The sequence below is a fragment of the Fukomys damarensis genome, unplaced genomic scaffold (assembly GCF_012274545.1).
Source record: "Fukomys damarensis isolate Sample0158 unplaced genomic scaffold, DMR_v1.0_HiC HiC_scaffold_10, whole genome shotgun sequence".
NCBI classification, from domain to species: Eukaryota; Metazoa; Chordata; class Mammalia; order Rodentia; family Bathyergidae; genus Fukomys; species Fukomys damarensis.
In genome coordinates this window covers 35,299,108-35,313,245 of record NW_022900922.1, presented here as the reverse complement: position 1 = coordinate 35,313,245, position 14,138 = coordinate 35,299,108, and the positions used below count along the sequence as shown (strand labels likewise).

At 45.0% G+C, this 14,138-nt stretch overlaps 1 long non-coding RNA gene across 5 annotated transcripts; it reads left to right on the top strand.

The window, feature by feature from the left end:
- The first annotated feature begins 5,646 nt into the window (after positions 1 to 5,646).
- LOC104861380 lies at positions 5,647 to 11,983 on the top strand. 5 transcript variants are annotated; one of them, XR_780007.1, is made up of 4 exons: positions 7,138 to 7,174; positions 8,974 to 9,041; positions 11,364 to 11,460; positions 11,548 to 11,983. It is a non-coding gene; the product is annotated as an uncharacterized LOC104861380 (long non-coding RNA). The 5 variants fall into 5 exon arrangements; XR_780009.1 differs by lacking the exon at positions 7,138 to 7,174 and adding an exon at positions 8,556 to 8,640; XR_780012.2 differs by lacking the exons at positions 7,138 to 7,174; positions 8,974 to 9,041 and adding an exon at positions 5,647 to 6,779.
- The last annotated feature ends 2,155 nt before the right edge of the window (positions 11,984 to 14,138 follow it).

Genomic DNA, 14,138 nt, shown 5'->3' with positions numbered 1-14,138 from the left:
TCTATAATATATATTATAAAATATTTTTATATAAAATATATATTTTACCATAGTTGAGAAACAAATCCAAACAACTTAGTGCCTTGTATCATATTTTACTTTCATCATAAGCTTGTTATTATGAAAAGCTCTTTATGACTGTCACTTTCAGGAGTTCCATACTATTTCAGTGCACAATTGTTCCATAGTTTTCCTTAGGTTGCTTCTAGTTTTTCAGTGTTGCAAGTACTACAGTGAATATATTTCTATAGTTTCTATTGTATACTTTGCAGTCTGAAGTGTTTAAGGCCATTCAGTTTGGGGGCTGGGTAATATGTATAAATCTACTGCATTTTTTTTTTTGGCACAGCCTGGTTTCTGGATTGTAACAGCAATCATAGGCATCAAGGGGCCCTGAAGAGGGTAGCCAAAATTCTTGCAGACTAGAGGGAAGTCCATTGCATCAGTTTTAGGTAGAGGAGCACAGCTGTCTGTTTTGTGTTTCTTGTTTTGAGGATCTTGCTCTGTAATTTAGGCTGGCCCTGAACTCACTATATAGCTCAGGCTGATCTTGAATTCGTGGCAATCCTACCTCAAACTTCCATGTGTTGGGATCACAGGCGTTCACCACCACACCGGGGGAACACAATTATCTGACCATGAGGGATGAAATAGTTAGTTTTTAGGTGTCAACTTGCCTAGGTTTAGTGATATTCAGATAGCTAGGAGAACATTATTTCTGGGTGTGCCTGTGAAGATGCTTTTAAGAGACGGGTGCTTGAGTCAGTGTATGAGTAGAACAGATTCATCCTTCCCCAATGTGGATGGCACCATTCAATAAGTGGAGGACCTACAGAGAAGAAAAAGGCAAGAAAAGGGTGTGCATGTGTGTGTGTGTGTGTCTATCTGTCTGTCTGTCTGTCTTTGTCAATTCTTACAACCATCTTCTTCTGTCCTTGGACATCAGAACTCTGGATTCTATGGCCTTGGCTCCAGTAGCCCTCCAGGTTTTAGGAGTTTGGACATGGACTGAGCCAAGTCACTGACTTCTCTGGTTCTCCAGCTTGTAGACAGCCATCACGAGATTTCTCAGCTTCTGTATATATCTAGATGTTCCCTCAAAGCCTCCTGTGATCATAGGTGAGACTTTTCAGAGGTGGCTGGAGGTAGGGTGCAGTGTTGGGATTCAGTGTGTGATGCTGGGATAAGGATGTGTGATGACTAAGTTAGTCTTCTGATTGGTCTGGCATAGTTCTGGGGTGGCTAAAGGGAAGGCCTGCCCTGGTGTGGGTGGCACCACCCAAAGGGCAGGCAGTCTAGAAGGGATAGAGGTGGTCAGGTGGCTGCTGCTTCATTACTTGCTGTCTTGCTGCTGTTTGATTGCCATGGACTGTTTCTCCTCTGCAATAACCCTCTGCCACACTGCCTTGGGGGGCCAGCCAGCTATGAATTGAAGCCTCTATAAACCGTGAGCTACAATAAACCTTTCCTCCCTTAACTTTAGGTATCAGGTATTTTGTATCAGTAATGGGAAAAGTAACTAAGACAATGAACGAATTCTCCTAATAATTCTGTTCTGTATAAGTATCTCTGTATCTACCTAGTACTTTATTGATTCTGCCCCTCTGAAGAACTTCAGTTAATGTAAAGGACAATGGAAGAGTCTTTCCCTCTTGCTCACTCATCCATTCCCCTTTTCTCAGGGGAGTCTTGGGGTCATGTCTCATGAGCCAATGGCTGCACTCTAGGGTCAGACACACTTTTTGAAATTTTCTTGTTTTCTTTCTTTGTAACTGAGCATTTTTATTGAGACAGAACAATGTACCACAAAATTCAGTATTTCAAATTGTACAGTTCAATGAATTTAATATAATCACATAATACAATAGTTGTCTGACTATCACTACTGATTCCAGAACATTTTCACTTCTTGAGAGAAACCTCGGTAGCAGTCAACCCCCATACCCTGCCCCACTCACCCCCGCACCACTTGGCCCCTGGCAACCACTGGTCTGCTTTCTGCCTCTGTGGATTGCTCATTTAGATTTCATAAAAATGGACTCTATAGGATGTGGCCTTTTGTGTCTGATTTCTTTTAGCACCAGGTCTTCAAAGGTCATCCATATGATCACATGTATTGCTACAATATTCTTTTTATGTCTGGATGATGTTCCATGGTATGGATATATTATATTTAGTCTATCCACTCATCGCTCTATGAATATTTGAGTTGCTTCTGCTTTTTGACTATTGTGAATAACCCTAACCTGGACATTTGTGCACAAGCTGTTGCATGGATACATATTTCCAGTTCTCTTGGGTGTGTCTGCAGGGGCACAATTTCTGTTTGACTTACTGAATAATGACCAAACTTTTCCAAAGGGAAACACCATTTTATATTTTTACCAGCAGTGTACCAGGGTTCGAACGACTCCAAATCCTCTCTGTATTTGTCCATCTTTTTCATTATATTCATTCTAGAAGATGCAAAGTAGCATCTTTCTGTTGTTTTGGTTTGCATTTTCCTATCACAAATGATTGAATTACTTTTTTATTGCATATTGACCATGCATATATATTCTTTGATATATATTTGCATATCATTTCTGTCTATTCAAATCCTTTGCCCACTTAAAAATTTAATTAGTCTTTTCTTATTAAGTTGTAAGAGTTCTTTCTTTCTTACCTTTCTTTTGTAGGACAGGGTCTCACTAGGTAGCCCAGGCTGGCCTCCAACTTATAGCAATCCTCCTGCCTCAGCTTCCCAAATTCTGGGAAGTTTTTTATTTAGGATGACCATGAAACCCTTTTCTCCCATGAGATATTTTCTCCCATGTTATGGGTTTATCTTCACTTTATTAATATTTCCTTTTGCAACATAAAAATTGAAATTTTGATGAAGTCTGCTTTATCTGTTCTTTCTTCTGTTGCTAATTCTTTTGGTGTTAGATCTAGGAAACCACTGCTGATGCAATCACAAAGTTTATTTTTGTTTTTTTCTAAGAGTTGCATAAGCTTAGCACTTAAGTCTGAGTCTGATTTATTTTGGGCTAAATTTGCATGTGACGTGTGTATAGGTCATTGTTTTACGTGTAGATAATATGTAATTATCCTAAAATAATTTTCTGGGAACTATTCTTTTTCCATTGAATTGTCTTGAAACCTTTGTCAAAAACCAATTAATTACAAATATACATCTTTGTTTCCACATCCTCAATAAATGTTTTTCCTTATGTCAGTCCCCACACTGTCTTAACTAATGCCAGTGTGTCATGTTTTGAAATTGGGAAGTCTCTGTCTTCTAACTTTGTTCTTTTTCAAGGTTGTCTGAGCTGTTCTGTGTCATTTGAAGTGGTCAATGAATTTAAAAGTCAACTTGTCAATTTATGCAAAAAAATGCAGATGGGACCTACAGATTGCATTGTTTCCATAGATAAGTTAGGGAGTATTGCTATTATTGCAGTTATTTTTCTCATTGCTGAGTTGAGAGGATCAGGACAAAGGTGAAACACAGCACAGCTGCACCAGAGACACATTGGCTGAAAACCAGGACTCAAGATAAAGACAAGACAACCAGACCTGCATACTTCCTCAAAGAACAAACACTGGGCCTGATGAAGTCTAGATAGACATCAGCCACCCAGTGGGTGACCAGAGACCTCTGGACCCACCATTTCCTAGGAGAATCCTTGCTCTTTCCATCCACACTTGGTATGTGAGTTCTTTCCTAAGTGCACCACCATTACATAAGTGACTGTACTTGTAACCTTATTGGGTGTTCATGGCTGTGGCCCACATTGTACCCTCGTGGGTTCCACCCTATAGAACTCTTCTAAATCAGGGCCCCAGGCTCCCCACTTGGGACCCCTTCTGCCCCTCAGGAGCTTTCCTGTTAATAAATATCTTCCTACCCTTAACATCCATTGTTCCTAGGACTCATCCTTTGATTTCTAAAGAACAAGAACTTGGTATACCATACAGTTAACAGGTTGGGAAATGTCATAAAATTTTCATATTTCATCCTCATATTTCCTGTGATGACCTCCAGGAGTGGACAGCAGGCCACTGCTCTGCTGGGGCATGCAGCTTCTGGTCATCCTATACCCATCAGAAAAATAACTAGAGAAGCGATTTAAAATAAAAGAAGACTGTTTATTTAAAAGTGGGGAAAGAAGGAAAAGGGTGAGGGAGCAGATATGGCAGACAGAACTCTGGATGAGTAGGACGACTCCAAAAGTGAACGGATCCAGGATTTCTTGGCTACAGCTCCCTTTACTGAGATCTTTGTCTCGCCAAGGCTCTTGGAATCTCCCTGTCTTGTCTTTCATCCTAACCTTGGATTTTTCCCACCCATAAAACCTTTTCTGGTCCTCTGGTGGAGCCTAAAATTATGGATGTAGTTCTTTGGGACAGATGTTTTAGTCTAAAGGATTAAGTGAAGCTCATCTTGACAATTTTTTGTTAATCTCACCACCTAGGAACTCCTGGGGCTTTAGTTCATTGTCTTTTTCTTTCTGATAGTCTAGCTATCTTTGCCTTTCTAATCCCTAGTTTTGCTGCCTTTGCCCTTTTAATCGTGGGAGTCTGGCTGCGGGGGTCGGAGCTGTCTACAGTAGAGCTCCATGAGGCCTTCCTCCTAACTTTCCCTACCTCCTGTGCCCCAGTGCCTACCGAAGGGGCCTTGGTCTCCACAGCCCAATCTCCAGCACCTTGAGAGCCACCCTGCATAAGCATTCTAAGTACAGATGACTCCCAGGCCTTGGGTTTGATGCTTTCAATCAGGCCTGTGCGGGCTCCCTGTTAATTTGCGTGGCCACTGAGGGTGTGGGCTGGGGATCTGGGGACAAAGGATCGGTGCATAGTTCCAGGAGACTGCGACCAAAACCAGAGCAGACAAGACCATAAAGGGGTTTGGTTGCCATGCTAAAGGTTTAGGTTTTATCCTGTAGTCCTGAGTTCGCAAACTGCTGACCAAGAGGTGTTTTTTGTTTTGTTTTGCTTTTCATCCTAGGGATTTGTTTTGCTAGAGTTTTTATAAAGTCTTAAAAGCCAGAGCCTTCTAGCATCTGTGGAAAAGTCAGAAGATGTGACATCACTGGATTCCTGCTCCTGCCTGAATTGGCCGGGGTACAGCTGGCTCTGGGACTCTAGGCTGCAGCGTTGGCCTGGTTCCTGCCCTTGGCTTCAGGGAGCCTGCCCCTGTCAGCACGACCCCTGGAGGCCGCCCGAGTAACTGCGTCCCAGTAGCAGGGTCCACGGGTGACAATGGCGAGAAAGGACAGATTGAAACGAAGTCAGAAATGCACCTGTGCTCTGGCATACACTTCTCCTTCTTTCTTTCTTTCCTTTCCTTTCTTTTTTGTTTTTTGAGACAGGGTCTCACTATGTAGTTGAGACTGACCTGGAACTCACTATGTAGCCTAGGCTGGTTTTGAACTCACAGCAATCCTCCTGCCTCAGCCTCCCGAGTGCTGGGATTACAGGCATGTGCCACCACGCCCAGCTTCTGGCACACACTTTAAACGTGTCCAAACTACTTTCTCCTCTTCTATATTGGAGGTTTTATGCTTCTTAAAAGATTTTCTCCCTTCTAGAATTATTCATGCTCAATTTCAGAGTGTTTTCTTTGAGAAGGAGAGTGAGTGAGGTCCACGTAGCATTTTTTTCTGGGCTCCCTGGGTCCCCTTTCCCTCTGCTGTTGGAGGTGGACTTGGGTGGGGGCCCGAGGAGATCTGGGAACACCGATTTTCTGAGCTCATAGAGCCCCTGGCAAGCTCAATCTGCATCCTTTTCTGGCTTTTCCCTTGTTCCTCCCCTGCAGAGGCCTGAACAATGCTCTTCCTGAGCCCAACAAATACTTATTGATGAGCTGGAGTGGAGGGAAAAAGAGATTTATGGGGGAAGAGTGGCAGCAAATAAAAAGAGAGGTTCCCCCACGGACCCCAGGGTCGTGCATAATCAACGCAACCCCTTTCCAGATTATAAAGTCAGTTTGCAGAGGAGAGAAGGGACAGCGATGCTGAATTTTATTCCTACCTCCGGCACTCGCGTCCAGCCCCTGGGGTGACCATCGGAGCCGCCCTTGATCGCCATCTCTGCGGCAGACTGGAAGGACTGCGCACGGCCAAGCAGGTGAAAAGGAAGTGGTGTTATCTGGCCGGCAATGAATCTCGCCAGTCTTTGTCTACTGCTAGAACGAATTCATCCGCAGGTGCCGTGTTATTTACTGATTTAATCATCCCATTCGGTGCCACTTCACAACCGCGCACTTTTAAGTAAAATAATGTTCGACTGCACGTATCTCGATTACACGTGTCAGCAGAGAGAGGAAGGGAGGCATTCGGCTTCCTGCTGTGTGCTTGCTCTTGCTGGCTCCGAACACCTCTGGCTGGGAGCAGTCAGGTTTCCCGCACCAGCTGTGGTGGCGGAAGTGGGTTGCAGGGAGGAGGACAGAGGCCCACTCATCCGTTCAGCATACGGCTGTCCTGGTGCTGGCTCTCAGGGAAGCAGAGCCAGGCGAGTCAGGGATCCCAGAGCAAGGAGCGAGACAGAGACGAGGAGGCAGCCAACCAGGGGCTCATTGTTGAGTCAGCTCCATCGTGGGCGCTGAGCTCGCCCTGGGCACATGCTTGACTCCGCCTACCTGAGGGGGCAGGGGACCTGGGATATCGAACCCCAGTTCCCACCTATCACTGGTTGCCAATCACTTCTAGGGTGGTGAAATAAGCCTTGATGGCCAGAGAAAGTCCTCAAGCAGATGCTCTCAGTTCGGAGTGCGAGGCTGCACCAAAGTGATAAGGGTAAGGGGCAGAGCCCTGACTCAGGGGTAGAGTTGGCTACATATTCTTTGAGGGCTTCCTGTGTGCTGGGCAGTGTCGCGAGCCGCAACGTCAGAATCCTGCCAGCAGGTCCCAAACCCGAGGGAAGGACAACAGGAGAGAAAACAGTCTCACCGACTTGGTTCCAGGCTCATGCTCTCTTCGTAGCAAGGCCCCGTTTATTTTTCAGGGTGAAGTATATATAGGCTAAAACCGAAACCAAAAGTGTGAATAGGGCGTAGCTGACTGCAAAGGTCACAATGCTCTACAAAACAAGTATTATGGGTTACATTTGCTAGGCAACAGGTCCGACCACCAGTTGAACTAGCCCGTTGTTATGGGCGACGGCACGTCCACACTGCTCGGGTGAATCACAGGTCAGTATGGCTGTGCTCATGTCAAGGCTCACCATAGGGCAGTGCCATACAACCATTGTAGAGATGGAGTTTTGTCTCTGGCTTTGCAGACCTTATAATCCAGTGGAGGAAGCAAGCAAGTAATCAAGCAGAGTGCCTTAATACAGGATATTTTGTGATGGTAAGAAAGAGAATTATGTCAAGGAAAGCCTCTCAGAGAAAATGCCACCTGAGCTAGATCAGAATGCATACTGTATTTGTAGGTGGGGCAGCAACATGGGCAGAGGTCCTGAAGAGAGTGTTTGTAGCAAATTTGAGAAACTACACAGAATGGAATGTACCTGGAAATAGAGTGCAAAAGACTAGGAGAATAAGGATCTGAAGGGGGAGCTAGGTATTGGGGATGTTGGAAAACTGCTTGCATAGTTCCTAGAGGCCATTACTCCCCAAGAGAAAATACTTCCACTTATGATTTCAAGCACTTAAGTATTCATCTCTGGCATTTCCATACCTATTTTGACCTTGCACAGGAACATTTCTCTTACACAGATTCACTCAGAACTTTGGAAACATTTTAAATAGAAAACAAAATTATACCTGATTTTGCAACAGATTAAATTAACACACGATGGGTAAATTATTACTGTTCTTGAATTTAGTGGTCATTATTATTCTTGAAGAAACCCCTTCCCTTAAGATACCTGAAATAAGCCAGGTGTGGTGGCAAATGTCTATAATCACATCACTCCGGGAGGCTGAGGCAGGAAAATCACAAGTTCCACCCTGGGCTATTTAACAACTTTAGTGCCTTAGTGAGAGTTGATTTTAAAAAGAGGGGGAGGGGCCTGGGAATGTAGCTCAGTGCAAAGACTCTGGGTTCACCCATTGCTACGGCAAAACAAAGCAAAACAACAACAACAAAGAACAAATAACAAACGAAGGAATAGAAGCAAAACAAAACATCCACAATACATAGGTGTGGCATGTTCTATTTTCCGGAGATGGTTACAATGATACCTCCTAGCTTACTGTCTTAGACAAAACACCTGGCACCCAAAGATAAGGAGAAAGGTTTGTTTGGCTTACAGTTCATAGAGGTTTCAGTCCATCATCGGCTGGCTCCGAGGCAGGGAGGAAGAGGAGCATCACAGAGTAGAAACAGTTCATGGCACCTACAGGATAGCAAAAGCAACAAGGGGCCTTAACAGTGTCTTTCCACCACTTTTCTATTATCCAGACTACTTAGGGCACGTAGCACTCGCACCCTTAATCCTAGTGCCCTTGGGCCTGGCCCCACCATGAATCACACACTCTAGATTCAGCTACCTCCAAAATAGCCTATGACAACACGAAGCTCAGGGGGACATTTAGACATAAGCCATAACACCTACTCTTTTCACAGCATCACTTCAACACTCCTTCCAAGTACAAAGCAAGTGGGCCTCATGCTCCCTCCTCATGAAATTGGATGGGCTGTGAGTGCTATGGTAATGACATTGTGTGACATTTGGGGACAGATCATAAAGGGCACCATGGTTTAGACATGGTTTAGTGTGTCCTCCAAGGATTTGTGTGCTGGAAGCTTGGTCCTCAATGTGATGGTGCTGAGAGTTGGTGGTCACTTAACCACCAAGTGGCAGCTGTGGGAGGTGGGTAGGTCTTTGGGAATGCTGTCCCCAAAAGGGATTAATGCTGGTCTTGTGCAGTGAATTAGTTCTCACAAGAGCAGGTGTTTGCTGTAAATAGAGGTCGCTCTACATCCTGGCCTCTTCTGCTTGTGCACGTTCCCTTTCTCCTTTCTGATCCATACTGTGATGCAGCCAAGGAGCCATTGCCAGAGTCTAAACCGATGAAGCCTCTTGGTCTGGAACTTTCTGCCTCCAAAACTGTGAGTTAAAGAAATGTTTTTAAAATTGTAGACATCCGGATTCAATTATTTTGCTGTAGCAATACAAAATGGAGTAATAGAAAAGGCAAGCCTTCCCTTGGTGTTCTGGGGATACTTGTGTTTGGAGTCCTGAGACCCCATTCAGGACACTGTAGGAAAGGTCGAGCCACATGAAGATCCCAAGGTAAATAGTTTTGGTCAACAGCAACAGAGATTCTACCTGACAGATTGTGTCAGCTGCCAAATATGTGAGAAACACCTCTTCAGCTGATTCCTCCCCCAGCTGTTGAGTCACCCCCAGGCAGTGGATTCATTCCCTTCTTGACTCACTGAACCCATGAGCATAGTAAGTTTTTGTTTTAAACCACTAAGTTTTAGGGTAATTTGTCATGCACAAATAGGTCACTTGTAGATGGGGGGAACAGGCCTTCATAGCTGAGTCATTTAAAATTCAATGGAACACTGAGCCTGAAAAGATTAGCATTTGTGCTACAGATTGTAAGCGTCACTGGAATCCAAAAGGTCGCAGAGAAGGGGCCTCACAGTTTCTTCAATGTTCAGGGAAGTCTGCTTTGAGAAGTCTGGGCATGAGCCATCCTTAAAGTACTGTTGGTCACATTGCTTTCACTTCCTCTTCCAAACAGAACCTACATTTCCTGAAAACAAGCAGCTCCTCTCCAGTTCTCAGCCATTTAGTCTCCTTGAGGCTGATGGCCCAGTCCCAGGGCGAGCCATGACTGGAAACACCGTATGGATCTGCTCCAGGCCAAGGAAAGATTTCATTAGTCAGCAGGAGGCCAGCAGAGGGGTCTGGGTTCAGGCAGAGAACAGCGCAGGAATGCTAGGGGCCTCTAAGGTATAAGGGTGCATTGTGAACCTCAGAGGGCCTGGGGTAGGCAGCTTTCACCAAGCTTGCTGATATGGAGCATTAGTGGATCTAAGGAACACCTTGAAAAAAGTAGGAAAAAAACCCCAGACATGATTTCAGGAATGAACAGAAATGATCCAGGGGCAGAGGGAGCATGGTTCCAACTCAAGTAAAATTTATAAAGTACATGGAGTGGTGGACATAGTAAAGGACATAGAGTGATGACCAATAGGTATGATGGACTGGTTATAGGCAGATAGATGGATAGATAGATAGATATGACAACAGATTTATCTATATAGATATGATATTACAGATACACATGTTTGGTAGATATGATAGATACGAGGGATACGATGCAGGTAACACTGTACAGATAGACAGATACATAGATAAATGAAGCGGGGAGAGGGTGTGTGTGATAGTTAAATTGGATTGTCCACTCGATTGCTTGAGAGCTGCCTAACAGGTTAGCAGAGCACGCTTCTGGGTGTGCCCATGTGGGGCATGACTTTGGGTGCTATATCTGCTCCTTCCTCTCTGGCACTCATTTCAACCCATTCTGCTTCCTGGCTGCCATGAAGTGAGCAGCTTTTCTCCTTTCTGCTGTGCTACCCCTGCCTGAGAGCCGGCCAACCACAGACTGTATCCCCTGAAACCATGGGCCAAAGTAAGCCTCTCTGCCTTCGAGTGGTGGGCGTTACTGTTGTGTCCCAGCAATGCAAAGCTAGCCACTACGGTGTGCCCAGTCATTTTCTGTTGCTGTAACTATATGCCACAGACTGGGTAACTGGAAAATAATTTAGGTTTATTTAGCTCATGGTTCTGGAGGCTGGGAAGACTAAGAATGTGGCCCCAGCATCTGGTAAGGATCTTCTTCCTTCATCATAACATGGTGAAAGACATCTCATGGCAAGACAGCAGAGTGACAGGAAGATCTTGCTTTTATAATAAAAGTACTCCCTCAATTACTCATTAATCCACAATCACCTCCCAAAGCCCTCACCTCCATATACCATTAACATATAGGTTGGAAGATTAAATTTCCAATGCATGAAATTCAGGGGTCCATTCAAAGCACAGTAGAGAGCAATAATGAATGAGGCCCGCAGGGGTCTGGATCCCGACCTCTTTGAATCCTGGGATGAATAACTTGCTCGTGTCTACAGGTAGACCAGTGGCTGAGGTCATCTGGGAAAGGTCTGGGGAAGAAAGGAATTTGTAGTAATCTGAGCATGAAGTGCTGAGATTGTCAGCTGAAGTGTAGATGGCAGGGAGAGAGAGAAAGAAATGAATTTCAGAGATGCAGCAAAGGAGGAGTAGGGACTTATTAATGGGTGGAGAGCGTAGAGTGAAATAAAAGCGGGGAAGAAGAATGATTAGAAATTCTGATTTGAGTGGAAGAGCTCCTCTAGAAAGAAATGGGCAATGCCTTTCTCTCCACTGATTACTAGCTTACTGCACAGTGGCAGAAAAATTCCGGACACCCAATAAAGAATCACCAGTAGCTCTGGCAAACCTGGGAAAGTGGATGAGCAGTCAAAAGCTATGGTAAGTAGAAGAGGTTTCTATCCTCCCATATCGTCCTCTGTGTTCGTGACCTCAGCCCCAGAGAGCTGCCTCTGTGTCTATTCGCAGCTGACCACGGGACTGATGCCATCTACCTGCAACCTGGGTGGCCACATTTCATTAAGAGGAGAGAGTGACAGAAATTTCCAGATGAAAAGGAGAACACATTGAAGAGAAAAACCACTGGGCAGCGCACCACAATCAAGTCCTCTTTCTCACTGTCCCCCTCTGTCATCTCCCCTGATCTAACGCCGAGTCACTGGGATGGGGACACATTAGAGTTCTGTGAAGTGGCTGTGGTTAATACAGCCTTCATGTGCAGCTGATGTTTTTGTTCCTTAACTACCTCTTGTTCCTTTGAGGGAGCAAGAGGCTGCATTCTGTACCAGAGTTGGGCTCTGCTGTGCACATTCCCCGGAGATGTCACCGCAGACAACATAGAAGGATGTTTCAGAAACCCTTGACTCAGAATCCCTTGGCCATTCCCTAGTAATTAAAGGTTGAATTTCACCTCCAACATGGACATTCTGCTTGTTCATCCTTTGTCTTCCTAATAAAAGCCTCCTAATAAAAGGCAACGTGGGTGAATCAGGGTCACTCAGAATCCTGACTCAAAGCTCCTCTGCCTCAACCGCTCTGGAATCACTTGACTTCTGTTGCACCTCCATGTGTCAATCCCTCGTGTGCATGTCTGGGTCCAAACCCCACCTTTGCATTAAGGACAGCACTGCGATTGGTGTAGGGGCCCACTAGATTCCACTCTGACTTCCTCTTAATTCAATACAGATGCAGTGATGCTAGTCCCCAAAAGGTCACATTCTGAGGCAGCAGAGAGTCTAAGCCTATTTTGCTGTAAGTAAATACCAGGCACTGGTTCAATGATAGAGAACAGCGATTTATTCCTTGCACAGTTCTAGGGGGTGGGAAGTCTGGAGCACGGTGCTGTCAGCCAGTTGGGCCTCAATGCTACATCACAGCAAGGCAGAGGGCATCGTCTGGAGAGGTGGTGAAAGCTGACCAGTCCAGGTCTCTCCTTCTCTTCCTATAAAGCAACTGATGCTGGTGTGGGTCCCATCTTCATGATGCCACTTAATCCCAATTACCTCTGAGGGGTCCCACTTCCCAGTGCCATAACTGTGACCTTGGGGATTAACTTTGCAGTGCATGAGCTTTTTAGCGGATACAGGCAAACCATGGCACAGGAGTAAGGGCTTCAACATATACCTTTAGTGGGGACTCAGCTTCAACAAGAAAAGGTCTGAGGGAAAGGTAACACTGCGATGGGCCAGAGTCGACTGAAGTCGAGTTCGCTTTCTGTGTGCACCAGCGACACCTTGTTCCAAGCAGTAAACCCCACTCTGACCAATTTATGCTGGGAAGGAACTCAGGAAAGGGTGCCCGCCAAGTCCAGGGGCCGGCTGATCGCTGGAAGGACGCGTGTCCCATGGAGGTGGCTCATGGCCTCCACACCAGCAATGCCTGCTGCCCAGCAGCACCTTCCTTCACCGAGGCTTGGACTGGTGTGTCTTGTGTGCCCTCGGTGGGGCAATTTGGAAAAACTGCAGTGAAATGGAAAATGCGTGCATCCCTCCACGCAGCAACCCCCACCCTTAAAATGTCTTTGCCTAAGGCAATGACTCAGCAAGGGCATAGAGACATTTACAACCGCGTTTGTTTCTGAGTCATTGCGTCCGTAAGGGGAAGCTCACTGATGTCTGTGGGTGTTAGGTTTGTGAGGCAAACCACAGCGTGAGGGTGCAAGGGACGGGTGCACTAGGTGTGACGAGAGGATGTGCTCTTCTTCCTCTTTATTATCCTCAAGCAAAACCCATAGATAAGATGATCTGTTCGGAATTTCCTTCCTAAAGTTGTTGTGGGTATATGTTTTGACACACGGTAATTGCATTCACCTAGGAAATAGAAGGAAGACATAGGACATCTTCATCATTTTTTCCTCTCCCTTCTCTCTCCTTCATCCCATAGATGCCCTTCTCATCTCCATAAAGTTTATCTCCCTGTTTCCTATCACTTTGCTTTTATTGTGCTCTTAAAAATTATTTATACCTTTTGTTTCTCATATAAGAGGAACCATGCACTATTTGATCTCTGTGTTTGATTTATTCTACTTAGTACTGTGGTCCCAAGACCCGTTCATTTCCCTACAGATGATTCAAATTTAGCCTTCTTTATGGTGGAGTGGTACTCCATGGTGTATATATAGCATTTAAAATTTTTTTGACTGTTATAGACACATAGCCCACTTCCATGATTTAGCTAGTGTGAGTTGTGCTGTTATAAATTTGGGTGTACATATATCAATGTAATATGATGACTTTAATTCTTTCAGGACAGTATTTCAGAAGAGGAATAGCTGAGTCAAATATAATTTCAATTTGTAGTATTTTGAGAAGTCTCCATACTGCTTTCCATAGGGGTTGTTACTTCTGACAGTGTGGAAGGCTTGCTGCCCCCAACCCCAACAACCTTCCCAGAATTTTTTGTTTCTTGAGTTCTTGCTAATAGTCTTTCTTACTGGGGTAAGGTGGTATCCCAGTGTTATTTTGATTTGCATTTTTCTAATGGCCAAAGATTGTTGAATATGTTTTCATGTACTAATTGGCCACTTGTACTTCTTCTCAGAAGTGTCCATTCATCTCAAT